Source organism: Bos taurus, chromosome 16 (genome assembly GCF_002263795.3).
Source record: "Bos taurus isolate L1 Dominette 01449 registration number 42190680 breed Hereford chromosome 16, ARS-UCD2.0, whole genome shotgun sequence".
Lineage (NCBI taxonomy): Eukaryota > Metazoa > Chordata > Mammalia > Artiodactyla > Bovidae > Bos > Bos taurus.
Window position 1 is genome coordinate 31,113,485 of NC_037343.1, and position 17,278 is coordinate 31,130,762.

At 37.9% G+C, this 17,278-nt stretch overlaps 1 protein-coding gene across 4 annotated transcripts in view; it reads left to right on the plus strand.

Annotated features, from left to right (window-relative positions):
• Positions 1 to 17,278, plus strand: part of SMYD3 (SET and MYND domain containing 3) — a 739,679-nt gene that overhangs the window by 274,203 nt on the left and 448,198 nt on the right. The window contains exon 1 of one of the 4 annotated variants that reach the window (XM_059875540.1): positions 1 to 17,278. This exon is cut by the window's right edge and continues 44,018 nt beyond it. The gene's annotated coding sequence lies outside the window, so the exon portion shown is untranslated. 4 annotated transcript variants of the gene reach the window in all.

A 17,278-nucleotide genomic window follows, 5' to 3' on the forward strand; every position in this document is an offset into this window, starting at 1 on the left:
TTGTTACAGAGCCCTGCTTTGAGTTCCCTGAGGCATGCAGCAGATGCCCACAGGGTGTCTGTTTTTGGTATGGTAGTGTGTGTGTTTCCAGGCTACTCCGTCCACCGTCTCCCCCACGCCCGCACCATGTCCATGATCTGTTCTCTATATCTGCATCTCCACTGCTGTCTATTTCATATATATGTGTTAATATGTGATTTTTGTCTTTCTCTTTCTGACTTACTTCATCCTATATAATAGGCTCTAGCTTCATCCAGGAATGGTAGAGGTTTAACTGTTTTCATAAAATCAGATCCATGATTATTGTCAGGCATAACATATCTTGTTTTTTTTCTCTTTGAGAAATTCATGCATAAAAGGAATATCAGTAGAATAGAGGATTTTGAACTTTTTAACAACTGAAACCTAAATTGCCACTTCAACTGCTATAAAAGATGTGGTCAAGATATTAAGATTTGTGAGTATTTTGGGTTTTTTGCTGCCATTCAGCAGGAAGTACAGGGAACCCCTGAGATGGGGATGCAGACAGTTCAAGTATCACCAGCCAGTACTGAAGACGCAAGAAAGGATGTGTGGGAATCAGAACAAGACATTTGATTGATTTTCTTGTGCCTCAAAATGTTGGAGGTTAGAATAGATGCAGTACCACACAGTTCAATAGTCTATGAATCTTTTGCCTTCCTTTAAAAATATTATAAATTCAAGAGTCCTATAGGAGAAGCTATTTTATTCTCATTGAACATTGAAAGCCAATTGAATTGCTCTGCTTTAGCATCTTTTGAAGTCAACTTTGAAACGGAAATAAGGGAAATATTTTTATGTAAGTGTAAATAATGACATGTGATGTCAAACCTAGTTTATAAATATATTTACCGTAGTTTTTAGAGATAGATGGGACCTTAGAGAGTTATTTGAATGATTAAGTGTAAACTACTATTATTTTTGTTTTATGCCTAAAGTTAAAGGCGCGAAAGGGGTCATCTGCTTAAGTTCAAAATGTTAATGAAGTTCCAAAGGAACCCAGTTTTACAGCCTGGCATCTTAGTATGGAGTTTTCTCCACTTCAGTGTTGTTTTATTTAGTCTTTCTAAGTGCTCTTAGAGAAGGAAATGGCAGCCCACTCCAGTGTTCTTGCCTGGAAGACTCCCACTGACGGAGGAGCCTGGAGGGCTTATCATCTATGGGGTCACACAGAGTCGGACACGACTGAAGCGACTTGGCAGCAGCAGCAGCAGCAAGTGCTCTTGAGTATATTAAATGGTAAGGAAGCATAAAATGGTAGAGTATATAATGAACATTTTCTAAAATAGCTACATAGTTCTCTAATAGTAGAAAAAGTGAAAAGTGCAGCTAATCATGTATTGTAATGTGTCCCAGTGAAAATATTACCCTTCTCCTCCTCAGGGTCTACCTTTTTACCATGAGACATATGGAAAATTGGACTTGGTTAATAGTTTTCCATGAATTATTACTGAGGTATAGAATTTAATATGTCAGTCATTGTACATGCAGTTATTAAGTGTTAATTATTAATGCTAAAGAAAATTAGGACGAACAAATAACTTTACGTAATAATCAAATGCTAAACAAATCAGAAATATGTTTTGAAACCAAGGAAGATGAGCTATATGATTTATAATGTCTTCCTGAGCTTTAAAATTCAGTGATGATGATTACTTAGACACTCTTTGTTTTGGTGTTTTTCATATAAAAAAAAAATATATATATGTATTTGCCTTTTTGGTGTATTTGCATCTGTCAGTTCAGTTCAGTCGCTCATTCATGTCCGAATCTTTGCGACCCCATGGACTGCAGCATGCCAGGCTTCCCTGTCCATCACCAACTCCTGGAGCTTGCTCAAACTCATGTCCATTCAGTCAGTGATGCCATCCAACCATCTCATCCTCTGTGGTCCCCTTCTCCTTCTGCCTTCAATCTTTCCCATCATCAGGGTCTTTTTCAGTGAGTTGTCTCTTTCTATCAGGTGGCCAAACTATTGGCACTTCAGCTTCATCATCAGTCCTGCCAATGAATATTCAGGACTGATTTCCTTTAGGATTGACTGGTTTTATCTCCTTGTAGTCCAAGGAACTCTCAAGAGTCTTCACCAATACCACAGTTTAAAAGCATCAATTCTTTGGTGCTCAGCTTTTTTAATGGTCCAACTCTCACATCCATACATGACTACTGGAAAAACCATAGCTTTGAGTATATGGAGCTTTGTCAGCAAAGTAATATTTCTGCTTTTTAATACGGTTGTCTAAGTTGGTCATAACTTTTCTTCCAAGGAGCAAGCATCTTTTAATTTCAGGGCTGCAATCACCATCTGCAGTGATTTTGGAGCCCAAGAAAATGAAGTCTGTGACTCTTTCCATTGTTTCCCCATCTATTTGCCATGAAGTGATGGGACCAGATGCCATGATCTTAATTTTTTGAATGTTGAGTTTTAAGCCAACTTTTTACTCTCCTCTTTCGCTTTCATCAAGAGGCTCTTTAGTTCCTCTTCACTTTCTGTCATAAGGGTGGTGTCATCTTCAACATCTGAGGTTATTGATATTTCTCCTGGCAATCTTGATTCCAGTTTGTGCTTCATCCAGCCTGGCATTTTGCATAATGTACTCTGCATGTAAGCTAAATAAATAGGGTGACAATATACAGCCTTGACGTACTCATTTCCCGATTTGGAACCAGTCCATTGTTCCGTGTCTGGTTCCTACTGTTGCTTCTTGACCTGTATACAGATTTCTCAGGAGGCAGATAAGGTGATCTGGTATTCACATCTGTTTATTCAAAGGTTAGCTTGATAGTTTTAAAACAGAGTTTCAATTCTTTTTTCCAAATATTCATTTAAAAAATCAGAACAAAATCAAGTTGTAAAAGGACTAGAAGTCATTGTGCTTCCCAGTTCCACTCAAAATAACTCATAGTTGAAGGAAGTTGGGCACATCAGAGATTCGTCGGTATAATTGGTAGCACAGGTAATGGCAGTGCTGCAGTCCAGGACTTGAGCAAAACATCTTTAGTAGTAAGTGAGATTATGATCAGCATTGAAAGGTGGACTGCTCCTTGAATATTCTATCTTTGCATAATTTGTAATTATCCTTCCAGTAGTCCTTGATGAAAATATGTCCTGCATCCCATGTAAACTACCATGATGTAGTAGATGGCATCATCACTAAGTGGTCTTCATGTAAATTAACATTTTTTTCCTAACTTACGCAAAGTGTGTTTAGTAGAAGAGATGCTCCTTCAATAACTTAATAGGAAGGCTGTGGAACTGCATTTGCAGTACACTGAGGAGTTTACTGCCTGCTAAGGCCATTACCAGGGCTTTCATAGTTGTGAGTCCCTCAGCCTGCCCTGTGAAAACAGAGTCCAAACTGTTTATACAGATCAAATTGCTGCACTTTAAGTTCAGTTTAACAGAGACTATAGATGGGAGTTTATTTTGGATAAAGGGAAACTGTCCAGAACAAAATGAGGGCCAGAGAGTGTAAAAAGAGCTAATAAATATGGAAACTTACCTTGTGAAAGGTACTGGAACATAACATTGACTTTCATGAATGGAAATAATAGAAAATCAGATTTAATCTTTCTAATGGAAGTTTCCCCATTTCCAAGTAGAAGAGAACATCAAAATTTTTTGTGTGTGTATCCTGTGAGGTATGTCTCTCCTTAATACCTACAAAATGCTGCTTATTTGCATGTTTTTAAAAATGAAGATTATAGTTGATCCAAATCTGTCCTCTAAACTGCTGATTAGATTTGGAAGAATATGGACAGAGAGGTTGAATAAAAGAAATACGGGCCTGAGAGTTATTATATGTTGTGGGTCCATATCCATTATTCAGTAAGAGGATTTTTAGAATTAGTCTTTAGCAGGTTGATTTGAATGGGAAACAAACTGAGGGGATTTTAAGTATGTTCCATTTCTTACAGTAACTTCTATTGTTACCTATTTTGAGTGTATGTGGACACTCACATATACACACTTCTTCTGACTTACCTTCTTTGTAATTACTGCTATATTTGTAAGCACAGTGAAACATTTTTGCTGATGTGGTTACGGTTTACAGTTGGTCTACATCGGCCCCTCTTTTCTAGGATCTGCCCCTGGTTCTCTTGGTTCTCCAGGCACATCTTTAGGTTTATGTGGCTTTAGATGCAGTAAGTGAACATGCCTAAGCAAGAACAAATTATTCAGACAGTATCTGATATTTAAAAGGGGACTGACATTTCATTGTGTCTGATTGGAATTCTCTGCTTTGGACTTACTTTGTCCATTGTTTTCAGTGGAAGATACCACCATTCTTCAATATCAAATTAATTCCTTATTGCTCTTAATAAGATAACAAAGAACTGTGTATATAAAGATGAGAGGAGCCTTCCTATTCCAAAGAAGGATACGTTTTGCTGCAACAGATCTTGCTTTTAAAAAGAGACATAAATGCCTTTATTTTATTTATTAATTTTTATTGGAGTATAGTTCCTTTACAATGTAGTATTAGTTTCTACTGTACAGCAAAATGACTCAGCTATACATATACATCTATCCCCTCTTTTTTTGATTGCCTTTCTACTTAGTTCACCACAGAGCACTGAGTAGAGTTCCCTGTGCTATATGGTAGGTTCTCATTAGTTACCTATTTTATATGTAGTAAGAATCCACCTGCAGTGCAGGTGACCCAGGTTTGATCCTCGGGTCAGGAAGATCCCCTGGAGAAGGGAATGGCTACCCACTCCAGTATGCTTTCCTGAAGAATCCCATGGACAGCAGAACCTTGCAGGCTGCAGTCCATGGGGTCGCAAAGAGTCAGACAAGGCTGAGCGGCTAACACTTACTAACCATTTACTTAATCAATAATGTATATATGTCAATCCTCAAATCCCAATTCATCCCGCACCCCCCCCCCCCCAGAAATACCTTTATTTTATCATTACTGATTCTTTCTTGGCTTTCAGAGCACCTGCCTCTCTTCTTTCCTCTCTGCTTTCCTTTGTCAAAAGCATGAAGTGAGATTCATGGTGCCCTAGAGCCTTTTGTTTTTAGATAACTCTTTTGGATAAAGCTTGGGTAAATGACTTCCGATAACTCAACAGTTTACTTAAAGAGAATATGACTGTTTAGGCCAATATAGTACTGGCCACCTGATGCGAAGAGCAGACTTATTGGAAAAGAGCCTGATGTTGGGGAAGATTGAGGGCAGGAGGATAAGGTGGCAGCAGAGGATGAGATGGTTGGATGCCATCATCAACTCAATGGACATGAGTTTGAGTGAACTCCAGGAGATAGTGAAGGACAGGGAGGCCTTGCAAGCGGCAGTCCATGGAGTTGCAAAGAGTCGGACACAACTGAGCGACTGAACAACAACCCACATACCAAGTTATTTTTGACATGAGGCCTTTGTAATTGCTAGTTCTCTGGTTGGGATGGTCTTAAGTCTGTGGGTCTCAGTAAAAATGTCACTCCTGAGGAAGACCTCCTTGACCACTCAATCTAAAGGAGCTCCCCATTAAAGCTACTGCATTACAGTCTCTTTGAAGCCAATAGTATTGTATAAAATATTGTTGTTCATTTACTTGTTTACTTGTTTATTGTCTTTCTGCTGCACGAGGACAGGGTCTTTGCTGGTCTAGTTCAGTTTCTAGTAGCAATCCTCACAAAGAAATCCCATGTGTTCAAGAAGGATGCTTGAATAAATGTGCTAGAAATCAAAGGATTGAAATCCTCTTACAAATGAAAAGTCTTTTAACTAAAAGGATTTTTTGGTTCTTTTCAAGTATAATCAAAAGTGATTTTGGAAACTGGTCAGACTGGATGCTATGATTTGATTAAGTTCATTTAATGAAATTATAGAATTTAGCAATTTCAGCATATTAGAATTACAGAAGTATTCCATATTCTAAGGGACCAGTCAGAACACATGTTTCCAATCAAGTGTGCTTGTCAGATAAGAGGATATGCTGCATAGAAGAGAAGGGGACTGTAGAAGGGCTGGACCTCCTAAAGTGACACCAAGGTTAGGTGAAATCCTTGCATGCCTTCAGTAGCTAACAGCATAGTGTCAGGTACATAAGAGAGTCAGGAGGGTGCTGGACATCCTCTTTAATGAACACAACTCCATTTTGAGTATTTCTTCAAAATGTCAGAATGAACAAATATATAAAATGTTGTGTGTCACCCTGAAGCGGGAAAAAGAGACAAGAAACTAAAATCATGGAGGTCGGAAGGTTTCTGTGATAGTACAGAAAACTCAGGCTGCATAGTTGATCGAACAACATCCCCCACTCTCGTTCCCTGGCTACACTTCCTTCTCCTCTGCCTGGTGAGACATTTGTGGGTGGAGTGCATCCATAGCCTCTTCCTTTCTTGTGCCCAGCTCTCCTCATTCCTGCCTGCAGGGGACTTGCTTTTCTGAACCCTGGCTGCCCTCTGCCCTCTGCTGGGAAACAGAGGAGTTGGGAGGAGGGGTGTTTGCTAGAAGCTCCAGGGAGGATTCAACAAATTACAAATTCCCAATATCAGAAACAGGAAATCTGAATGAATGTCAAAGGCTGTGTGTATGTGATATGGAGTATACTATTTAACTGAATAGAAAAGACATGCACATATTAGATGTTAAATAACAACATTAGAGCATTATGATTTAGTGTCAGATTAATCACGATTATTACTAACCCACTTAATAGATTCTGTCCATTCCTTCAGGGTATCTGTGAGAAGCCACTCAAGTGTGATAATAGAAAGTTTAGAGTTCCTTGCAACCTCCAGTTTATATTGATGTTTTAGGTGTAAACTTTTCTCTTGTCCTAAATCTCAGTTACCTCAGACTCCTTTCACAATAAACTATGGAAAATTCTGAAAGAGATGGGAATACCAGACCACCTGACCTGCCTCTTGAGAAACCTGTATGCAGGTCAGGAAGCAACAGTTAGAACTGGACGTAGAACAACAGACTGGTTCCAAATTGGGAAAGGAGTTCGTCAAGGCTGTATATTGTCACCCTGCTTATTTAACTTATATGCAGAGTACATCATGAGAAACGCTGGGCTGGAGAAAGCACAAGCTGGAATCAAGATTGCCGGGAGAAATATCAATAACCTCAGATATGCAGATGGCACCACCCTTATGGCAGAAAGTGAAGAGGAACTAAAGAGCCTCTGATGAAAGTGAAAGAGCAGAGTGAAAAAGTTGGCTTAAAGCTCAACATTCAGAAAACTAAGATCGTGGCATCCAGTTCCATCACTTCATGGCAAATAGATGGGCAAACAGTGGAAACAATGTTTTTCCCAGACTTTATTTTAGTGTTTAGCCCAGACTTTATTTTTCTGGGCTCCAAAATCACTGCAGATGGTGATTGCAGCCATGAAATTAAAAGACACTTACTCCTTGGAAGGAAAGTTATGACCAACCTAGACAGCATATTAAAAAGCATAGACATTACTTTGCCAACAAAAGTCCGTCTAGTCAAGGCTATGGTTTTTCCAGTGGTCATGTATGGATGTGAGAGTTGGACTATAAGGAAAGCTAAGCACCAAAGAATTGATGCTTTTGAACTCTGGTATTGGAGAAGAATCTTGAGAGTCCCTTGGACTGCAAGGAGATCCAACGAGCCCATCCTAAAGGAGATCAGTCCGGGGTGTTCATTGAAAGGACTGATGTTGAAGCTGAAACTCCAATACTTTGGCCATCTGATGCGAAGAACTGACTCATTTGAAAAGACCCTGATGCTGGGAGGGATTGGGGGCAGGAGGAGAAGGGGACGACAGAGGATGAGATAGTTGGATGGCATCACCGACTTGATGGACATGGGTTTGGGTGGACTCCGGGAGTTGGTGATGGACAGGGAGGCCTGGCCTGCTGTGGTTCATTGGGTCTCAAAGAGTTGGACACGACTGAGTGACTGAACTGAACTGTAAGATGAAAATTTGGACATTTTCTTGTCAATTGGGACTTCATTATTAAATGGAAGAATATATTTATTGAGAAGCTACTCAATGACAGGTACTCTTGTTAGGAACTTTAATAGATGATATGTAATTCTCTTAGGAACCTTGTGGTTTAGGTATTATTATACCTGTTTACAAAAAAAGGAGGTGGAGGCTCTGAGAAATTAAGTTCTTGCTCAAAGTTATGCAGCTAATGAAACCCAGATGAGCTTAAATCCCAGATTTGATTTCTGAAATCAGCCCATTTTCTATTAACATGAGTATCTCCCTATGCTTTATTCCTTGTCTGTATAAAGTCAGGCTAATAATACCTCCATATCTGTTTTGTAAAACCATGAGAACTCGATGAATATGAACGTAATACCTATATAAATTCTAAGCTCTATTATGATTATTAGTAACATCAATCTGACAACATTACCAAAATGGTCTTTTAATTAACTGTCATTTTATACCAAGGGTTCTGAATACCCATCATGATTCTGTGAAGACTTCTATCTGCAACAGTGGATATTTTAATTATTTATTAGACTCCGTGTGGTTATGTTTGGGTTTCTTTGAGGATGAGTTTTACACCTTTCCAATTGTTGGCAAATATTCATTCTGGAGAAAAGCTATCCATCTGTTCAGCTGCTAGCCAAAACATCACAGCAAAATAGCAGATTCAGCTCTAATGTGCATCATGATGGGACAGTGTAACACAAAATATGAGTCGTATCCTCATCAACAGATGTGCAAAGAGGTAGTGTCCATCTAGGAAATTTTAAGATTGTCATCATTTAAGGGTAAAGCTGGGTTTAGAGGAACAGAGCAAACACCCAAAATTGCATTTACAGATAGCATTTGAGTTGCAACTGAATGAACAGAAATAGAGGGGAAAACAAAAGGCTATATTATTTAGCTTAAGCCCAGCCTCTATTGCAGATAGACTTGACATCTCCTAGACACTGAGGGAAAACTGTTGGCACACCATAGAACTGAGGTCTACTTGACTAGATTGATCATTGCAGTAGCCCATATATTCTTCTTTTTTAATGTCTGAAATTACTTATAACAAGATTTACAGCAGTATATATGTTTTTTTAAATATACATTTTTTTCTGAAGTATTGTTTTCCATTACAGTTTATCATAGCATATTGGATATGGTTCTCTGAGCTCTACAGTAGGACCTCATTGTTTATCCATTCTAAATGTAATAGTTTGCATCCACCAACCCCAAACTCCCAGTTCTTTCCTCTCCCTCCCTTCCTCTACCTTGGCGAACACAAGCCTATTTATGTCTATGAGTCTATTTCTGTTTTGTAGATAGGTTCTCCAACATATTCTTGAAACACACAGATTCTTGATCTACCTGAATGTTATTATTTTCCTTTTTTTTTAAGGCATCTGTCCTGTATGCAGCACGAGTAGAATTGTGCTTTTGGCCAGAATGCCCAGGTATATTGCTTTCTTTGTTTTGCTAAATACTTTTTTTATTATTAAAGACACAACAAAATGTTTATAACAGAAATACAAGGCACAAATAATAGTAAACAGAGACGGGTATAGCGATCAATCAGCCTGACAAATAGAACATTCCCCCTACCTCTGAAGTTCCCTGTACCTCCTTTATCTTACCTCCATGTCTCCTGTGATGTAACCACTATCTGAGATCTTAAGTATCATTCACTGGCTTTTCTTTATATGGTTTTTCACATGTGTATTACAGTTGATGTTTTAGTTTATTTTTGTATGTTTTTAACCTTAAACCTCAAAGTAAGTTTAATTGTTTTTTTCTTCTTTTCTTTTCGACCCAGTGTTCTGAGAATTTATTCATGATGATAAATGTAGCTATAGCTCATTCGGTTTCACTGCTGTATAGTTTTCTATTATGTGAGTATATCATAGTTTAGTTACTTTCTGTTTTTAACAATTACACACTCGATTGCCACGAACATTTATATACTTATCTCCTGTTGCAAGTATACAGGAGTTTTTTCTAGGGTGTATAATTTGTAATGGAATTGTTGGGCCATGAGTAAGCTTATGTCAGCTTCACTAGATACTATCAAATTGTTTTCCAAGGGGACTGTATAAATTTATACTTAACCATCTGTGTATCAGAGTCTGTATTGTTTCACATTTTTGCTGACTTCAGGCATTGTAGGATTTAAAGATTATTGCCAATTTGTATCAGTTTACTTATAACTATATTTTGTAGTTCTAAACATTTTTGTTTGAACATTAAAGGATATTTTTATCTTTCCTCATTTTTGTAATCTTTTGTTTTTGAAAAACTTTGACAGTCCAAACTGCAAAACTTTGCGAGCTTAATTCAGCTATATGATATTTATGCTGAGTCTTCCTCACTAGTTTTAATTCTTTGTTTTGTGATTTTTTAAAAAACTGCAAGCTTATGTGCTTTTGAAATTCTGTGAGGTTTCTATTGAAGGTGTTTTCATCCAAAGTGAATTTGATTTTTGTTCTGGTGACTTACTAGGACAATCTAAGGTTAATTTCTGTGTTTGAAACTTCTTGGGCCAGAAGTGTTAATTTAGGCTTCATGCTTGCTTGGTCAATTATCAAGTTAACGGCTTTGAATTCTCTGGAAAAGTATTACTCCACTCTATTCAGTGCTAAAGACTAGCTTGGCAACCTCCTTGTTCCTTCTGTGGAAAAAGTTTATTGAATTCACTCTAAGGGTATGATCCTTTGGAATCCAGATCTATTCAGGAGTTTGACCCAGGCGCAGATCCCAGTGCTTTTTCCCTGGCTGCTGTCAGAATGGAGGTTCATGGTCCTCGGGCTAGCCGTGTGTCCCCAGTCAGAGGGCCAGCCTCAGAGTTTACTTACCTCTCTGGGTTGGTGCTTTTGCTTCACTGCAGTCATCTAGTGATACTTTCCTTTCTTGTCATCTAAATGATTAATTTTATATTATTTTTAAATTTTCTCTTTTTTGATGGAACTTCTTATATACCTTAATTTTTCTTTAATTATAAAAACATCCAGTGATGTAGAAAAGATGAAGCGATGAAACAGGAGGTGTATCACCTAGATTCATTGTTAGTATTTTGTCATATTTGCTCTTGTGTGTGCGTTTGCGAGTGTCGGGGGGCGGGGGCGTTGGTTTCTTGAACCATTTGGAAGTCAGTTGCAGATATCATAACACTTGACCCTGGATATTTTGTTGCACATCTTCTAAAAATAAGGACTTTCTACTTTATATTCACAGTACCATATTACACCTTAGAAAATAAAAAGTCTCTCATATTTTATTGAATGCCTACTCTGTATTCAAATCCTTCAGTTGTTATATGTTTTTTTCTCTAAAATGAGAATACGAATAATGTAGTAATGCATTTATTTGTCCGTAGGGCTATTTGGGTTATTTGGTTCACCATACTTTCAAATGTGGAAAGACACTTGGTTGTTTGACTTTTTCTGAAGTTTGCCCATAATTTTTGTTTTTTAAGTAGCTGGAGGTGATACATCTTTTGCCCTTTACTCACTTTCCTTTGAGGTGCTGATTATTTGGGTATGAAGTTAAAGAACTGTAATTCTATAGAAAAATTATTTTTATGTCCTTTTTAAAGAGCTTCACTTCTCAAGTGGAAGATACAGAGGTAGTTAGCTCACTGACTTTCCCCCAAATAGTTGTAAGTTTTAAGTTCTGTCAAGGTAAGTGGACTGACCTTACCTAGGATTGCATCCTGGGTAGGCTTTTTTTTTTTTTTAAAGACATTTGGTTTTCTTTACACAACAAAACCAATCTGTTGTTGAACTTTTGTTTGAACAACTGAATTCTGCTGACCCCTTTGTGTGCTGCTGCTGGTCAACCCAGTGGGGTGAAGATGGGTGGAGAATGATGAAGACGAAGAGTGATCCAAGTTACTTATGGGGAGAAGATAGATGGATAAGGATTTCTTCTTAAATATAAATCTAACCTATTGTTGTTCCTCATTACTGGCAACTTTCTTTAGGGTGTAAGGCTTGATGAATTTAGTGTTGCTTGAGGTATTTTTTAAATGGCTGAGGATTCAAAAAATATATTGCTATTGAATAATAATAAGCATCACATAAGAAATATGACTGTGCTGCTTCTTTTTGATGATTTCATAGTTATTTATGTATTTAGCTACCCACATGAAGCCCCCATATTTGTATTTTTCTTTGCTACTGACTTCACAGCAGCTCAGTAGGACTTTAAATATTTATATTTTCTGGCACCTGCCCCATGACAATATACATTGACCGTACATACAAAGATGTATTTAGTGAAGAGACTGTGCAACTGTTTTATTACTGTCCTGATCTTCATCGGAAATGAAGCTGCTTTTTCAAACACTGTTTAGGCTTGCTATCTAGCAGTCAGTAATTGTGGCGATTATAATCATGAGCTTCTCTTCAGCATGTGTATGGCTATGGTGGTAATAACTGGTGAATCATTGCATTTTAATATGAATGAACAAAAAATAGAAAGCTCAGCAGAAGCATTCGTTAGAGGTAAAAAATCTTTAAAAAAAAGAAAAGAAGATGTACCCATGAATTTTAACTTACTAGATAGTAGAAAAAATGACTTTCATAATAGAATATATATGTATGTATGCTTTTATAGTGCCACTAACATGAACATATAATTTTAGAATTCAGCTGGTTTAGCTGCAAAATGACTTTTCTTCCTCCTTCTTTGTATTTTTAAATTATCATCCCTCAGCAATTAGAAGGTTCTGTGTCTTCATTTTTCAACCTTAATATCCCATTAGCTGTCTATGGAAAGCTTTAAAAAATATTTTCAGTGACCATAATGGAAAAATGTTGAGTAAAACAGAATCATCTCTTTACATGAAAGAACCCAGTGGTCTAAAACAGTTGCTATCTTAGCCCTACTTCCTGGGGGTATATTTGTTGTACGGTTATTTATTTACTTCAGTGTGCTGATTTTTAAATTTCTTGTTATCTTAACTCCTTAATAAATTAGCTGATGCTATTAACTTTAACGTGTTGGTTTCAAACCTCATCTCTTCATCTTTTCCTTTTCCTTTTCTCCAGATATGGTTAATTGAGAGTTCAGTTTGTTCTTCCTTTGAGATTTCTTGCCACGTTTGGTTTAATATTCAAGCACAGACTGGACACTTCTAGCTAGATTTCTATGGCATTTGATACTTGTCTCTTTCCTCATCAGTCCATCTTGTGTGTTTTTATCAGATAAATCTTTTTAAAATGTATCACCTCCCTACTGATTCGTGGTCTAGGATGTGAAATCTTTCTCTGGCAAGATCTGAAGGAGCACGCCCCTCCTTGTCTTTTTCAAAATCATATTCACAGCTTGGCGTTTTGAAGACCATGTTCCATTTAGGCTAAAATCATCACTTCTTTAAAAAAAAAAAGTCTGACAGCTTCTAGAAGGTGGGGAGGAGAGTATATATTTCAGTACCTAGAAGATTAAACCATAACCAGTTTAATGCAACTTCTGTCTCCTGATGTTAGGAGGTGGATTTGGTGTTACAAGAGAGCCACCAACCAGGGAAGGTTATGGGAGCCAGTTCTGCAGAGCTCCTGACAGCAGGTGTTCAGAAGATACAAGCTAGGATACTTAAGGTACCTCTGAAAGGCATTTCTTGGAGGAAGAGGAGCACCAGGAAAAGAAAGCACCAGGAGAGGAGGAAACATTCTTTAGTCATATGCAGATTTGAAACTAGGTTTACTCAAAGTTTACAATTGTTTTGGGGATCATGGGAAGGTCAGTGAGCCAAGGGGAGCATCAGGGTAGGACTGATCTTGGCTTTTGAACAGGGCCTCCTGGACTGGAAATGCAGTGGGATAGTCCCAGGCTGACACAAACCAGGAAGCTGAGTGTTCCGTTGCCCTTCGACTTGGGTGGGGGTGGTGGGAGTATGGGCCTGAGAACACTTAGGCTCCCTGTTTTGCCCATGCTGTTCCTGTGAAATAGATGCCTTTCTCCAATCCATTTCCGCAGTTGTCACATTGCTATGATGGAAGGAGCACAGATTTAGGTGGTCAGCTGACCTAGATTTGAGTTTTGTCTTTTTGCTGGTTACCTGGGTGACCCTGACCAAGTTACTTCCCCATTCAAAACTCCAATTTCCTCCTTCGATAGTGGAGATATTGATACAATCTCTGCTGATATAAGGAATGAAAAGTCTGCCTCTCAGTTTTTGGATTTAGGAAATTGCTTTTTTTTCAGCACCTATAGTCACTGATAATCACACACCCGTATATTTGTGTGTGTGTGTGTGTGTGTGTGTGTGTGTATCTTTGTGTGCTCCTGCTTAGTCACTCAGTCATGTCCAACTCTTTGTGACTTCATGGACTGTAGCCCACCAGGTTCCTCTGTCCATAGGATTTTCCAGGAAAGAATACTGGAATGGGTTGCCATTTCTTCCTCCAGGGAATCTTCCCGACCTAGGGATTGAACCCATGTCTCTTGTGTCTCCTGCCTTGGCAAACAGGTTCTTTACCAGTTGAGCCACTGGGGAAACCATATATATATATGTGTGTATATATGCATGATACAGAAGATTTAAAGATTTACCGGTTTCCATTGTTTCTCTTAATTTCATTTGTTTCTCTGCATCTTTGACACTTCAGTCTCTCTGCTGGCAGAGGCTTTGCAGTTGTAGATAGCATAATCCCCTGCTCCAGATGGTACTAGAAACTCCTTTTGTGAAAAGACAGTGCATTCTGATATAAGGGAAATGTTTGCCTGACCCCTCTATATTTTCTGGAAGATCATAGATGGAAAACAATGTATTGAAATATATCCCTAACATCTCAAGAGTATCCTATCCATGTTTGTATGCCCTGTGCTTGGTGCATGGTTGTTGAATTGTTAAAGGATGCTTTTCTTTACATTAAATTAAGTTATATACTTTTATTGTAACTGTTCTCTGAGAAAATATTGGCAAAATTTATCAGATATTTATAGAAATGAACACTGTTGTTCTAAAAATACTTTTGAAATTTAAATACTTCAATTTGTCAATACTTAGGAGGCCAATGAAGGATGAAGTTCTGAGTGGAAATTTAAAAACCTATTAATCATTCAAAGAAAATTCTCATATATTTTATTTACTAGGACATTTTTTTCATTACAAAACATGTAATTGTTTACTAATATTGTGATGTTTTCCTCCACTGTTTTCTATACATATTTGCATGTTATTTTGTTGTTTTTTTATTATAAGAATCGTTTCTTTTCATAAAATATTCCTGAAAAATGCTTTAATAGTGCTTCTCATATGCTGTATCATTATTCATTTAATCATTCTTCTAATACTGGGCATTTAAGTATTTATAATTTTAAATGTAATTAAAATAAATATCTTTTGTTAACCCCTTTGATTATTTCCTTAAAATACTTTCTTAGATAAACAATTACTATGTCAAAATTTTAAATGTATGTATATATATTTTTTATATCAGTAGGGTGTATATTTTAATCCCAAACTCTTAATTTATCCCTAACCTCCCTTTCATGTTTAGTAACAAGTTTGTTTTCTATGTCTGTAAGTCTTAAATAAGTATATTTTTTAAAGTTGTTTTCTTTATATTGCCAATATTCTTCAGAAAGGTAGATTTAGTTTACCAGCCTGATATCCTTTAAGTGCATTATGGCCTTTTAATCTCATCGTAACCTTGCCAACAGTGTTTTCATAAAAAAAAAAAAAAAAAAAAGGCTTTGAACTTATTTATTCATCTAGTCTGTGTTGCAGATATATTCCTTATTAACTGGGATGTTTGTTGTAACTAAATACCTGAGGTCATGCCTCTATTCTTCTGTATTACTTCTGCATTGCTTATTGACGTGACTGTTTCTACAAGATTGTAGAGGGATCACATTTTCCTCATCTTAATGCTGCCCATAAAGATATGAGCATATATTGTTCTTAGTCGCTCAGTCATGTCCGACTTTTGTGACCCCATGGACTGTAGCCTCAGAGAAAGCAATGGCACCCCCCTCCAGTACTCTTGCCTGGCAAATCCCATGGACGAAGGAACCTGGTGGGCTGCAGTCCATGGGTTCGCTAAGAGTTGGACATGACTGAGCAACTTCACTTTCACTTTTCACTTTCATGCATTGGAGAAGGAAATGGCAACCCACTCCAGTGTTCTTGCCTGGAGAATCCCAGGGATGAGGGAGCCTGATGGGCTGCCGTCTATGGGGTCGCACAGAGTCAGACACGACTGAAGCGACTTAGCAGCAGCAGGACTGTAACCTGCCAGGCTCCTCTGTCCATTCGGATTCTCCAGGCAAGAATACTGGATTGGGTAGCCATTCCCTCCTCCAGGGGATCCCAACTCAGGGATCGAACCCAGGTTCCCTGTATTGCAGGTGGATTCTTTAGCATCTGAGCCACCAGGGAAGCCCATATTATGTGCTCAGTAAACATAGAAAATAATGACCATGTAATACCCAATACCCACCTTGATGGATTCCACCACTTACTAACATATATATGCATATATTTTAAGCAAATACCTCCTCTTTTTATTGGAAAGCATCACATAAAGTTCCTGAGTGTCTTTCTTGTTTTTGTATGAAGAATCCATTCATTGGTAGGCCATATTGGTGAATTTAAAATAAGAATTCTTATCCCTGCCTCCCAAAGTCAGTTCTGGTATCATGTGTATGTAATTTAGCTTCTAAATCACATCATAAACACCAAGTAATTTAGCTTGTAAGCAGTGTCCATCCAAGAATCTTATGTTGTGCTGTCAGTGGAAAGTGACTGGAAAATGTAGCTAGTGGTTGGTAAGAATGTAACCAAGATGGGAGCTTTCCCAGAGATGTGAGATGTATATTAAACCAGTTTCTGAAAATCATTTGCTTTCTATATTTTATGGCCGTACCTTGTGGATCTGCATTTAGAATGATAATTCATGCTAATGGCTTTCATCTCCCACGAGGTAGCAGAAATCAGTTCTAAAGTGGCAGAATGAAAGGATATAGCAAATAAAGTCAATGAGCTGTCAAAGAATTTTTCTTCATCAAACAAGTCCCAAAGCACCATGTGTTCTACTGACCTTCCTTCACTCTTCTTTTCTTGGATCCTTATGCTGATTTGGTTCATGGGTTTTTTTTTTCCCCACATAATAGAAAAATTAACAAACATGTTTGGTCAGTGAAACAGAAGGTATTTGAAAATAATACCTTGGAGCAGTGTCTCAATCTTCAGGAAAATGGTGAAGAGGAAATACAGGATTGATTGCTGTTGCTAAGCAACAGCTTTCCCAGCAGATGTGCAGGGCGCAGTGGTGGTGTCTGCCAGCACACGATGCAGGCTAGAAAGCTGTGCAGCACTGTGACGTTTCAGAGGAATCAGAAC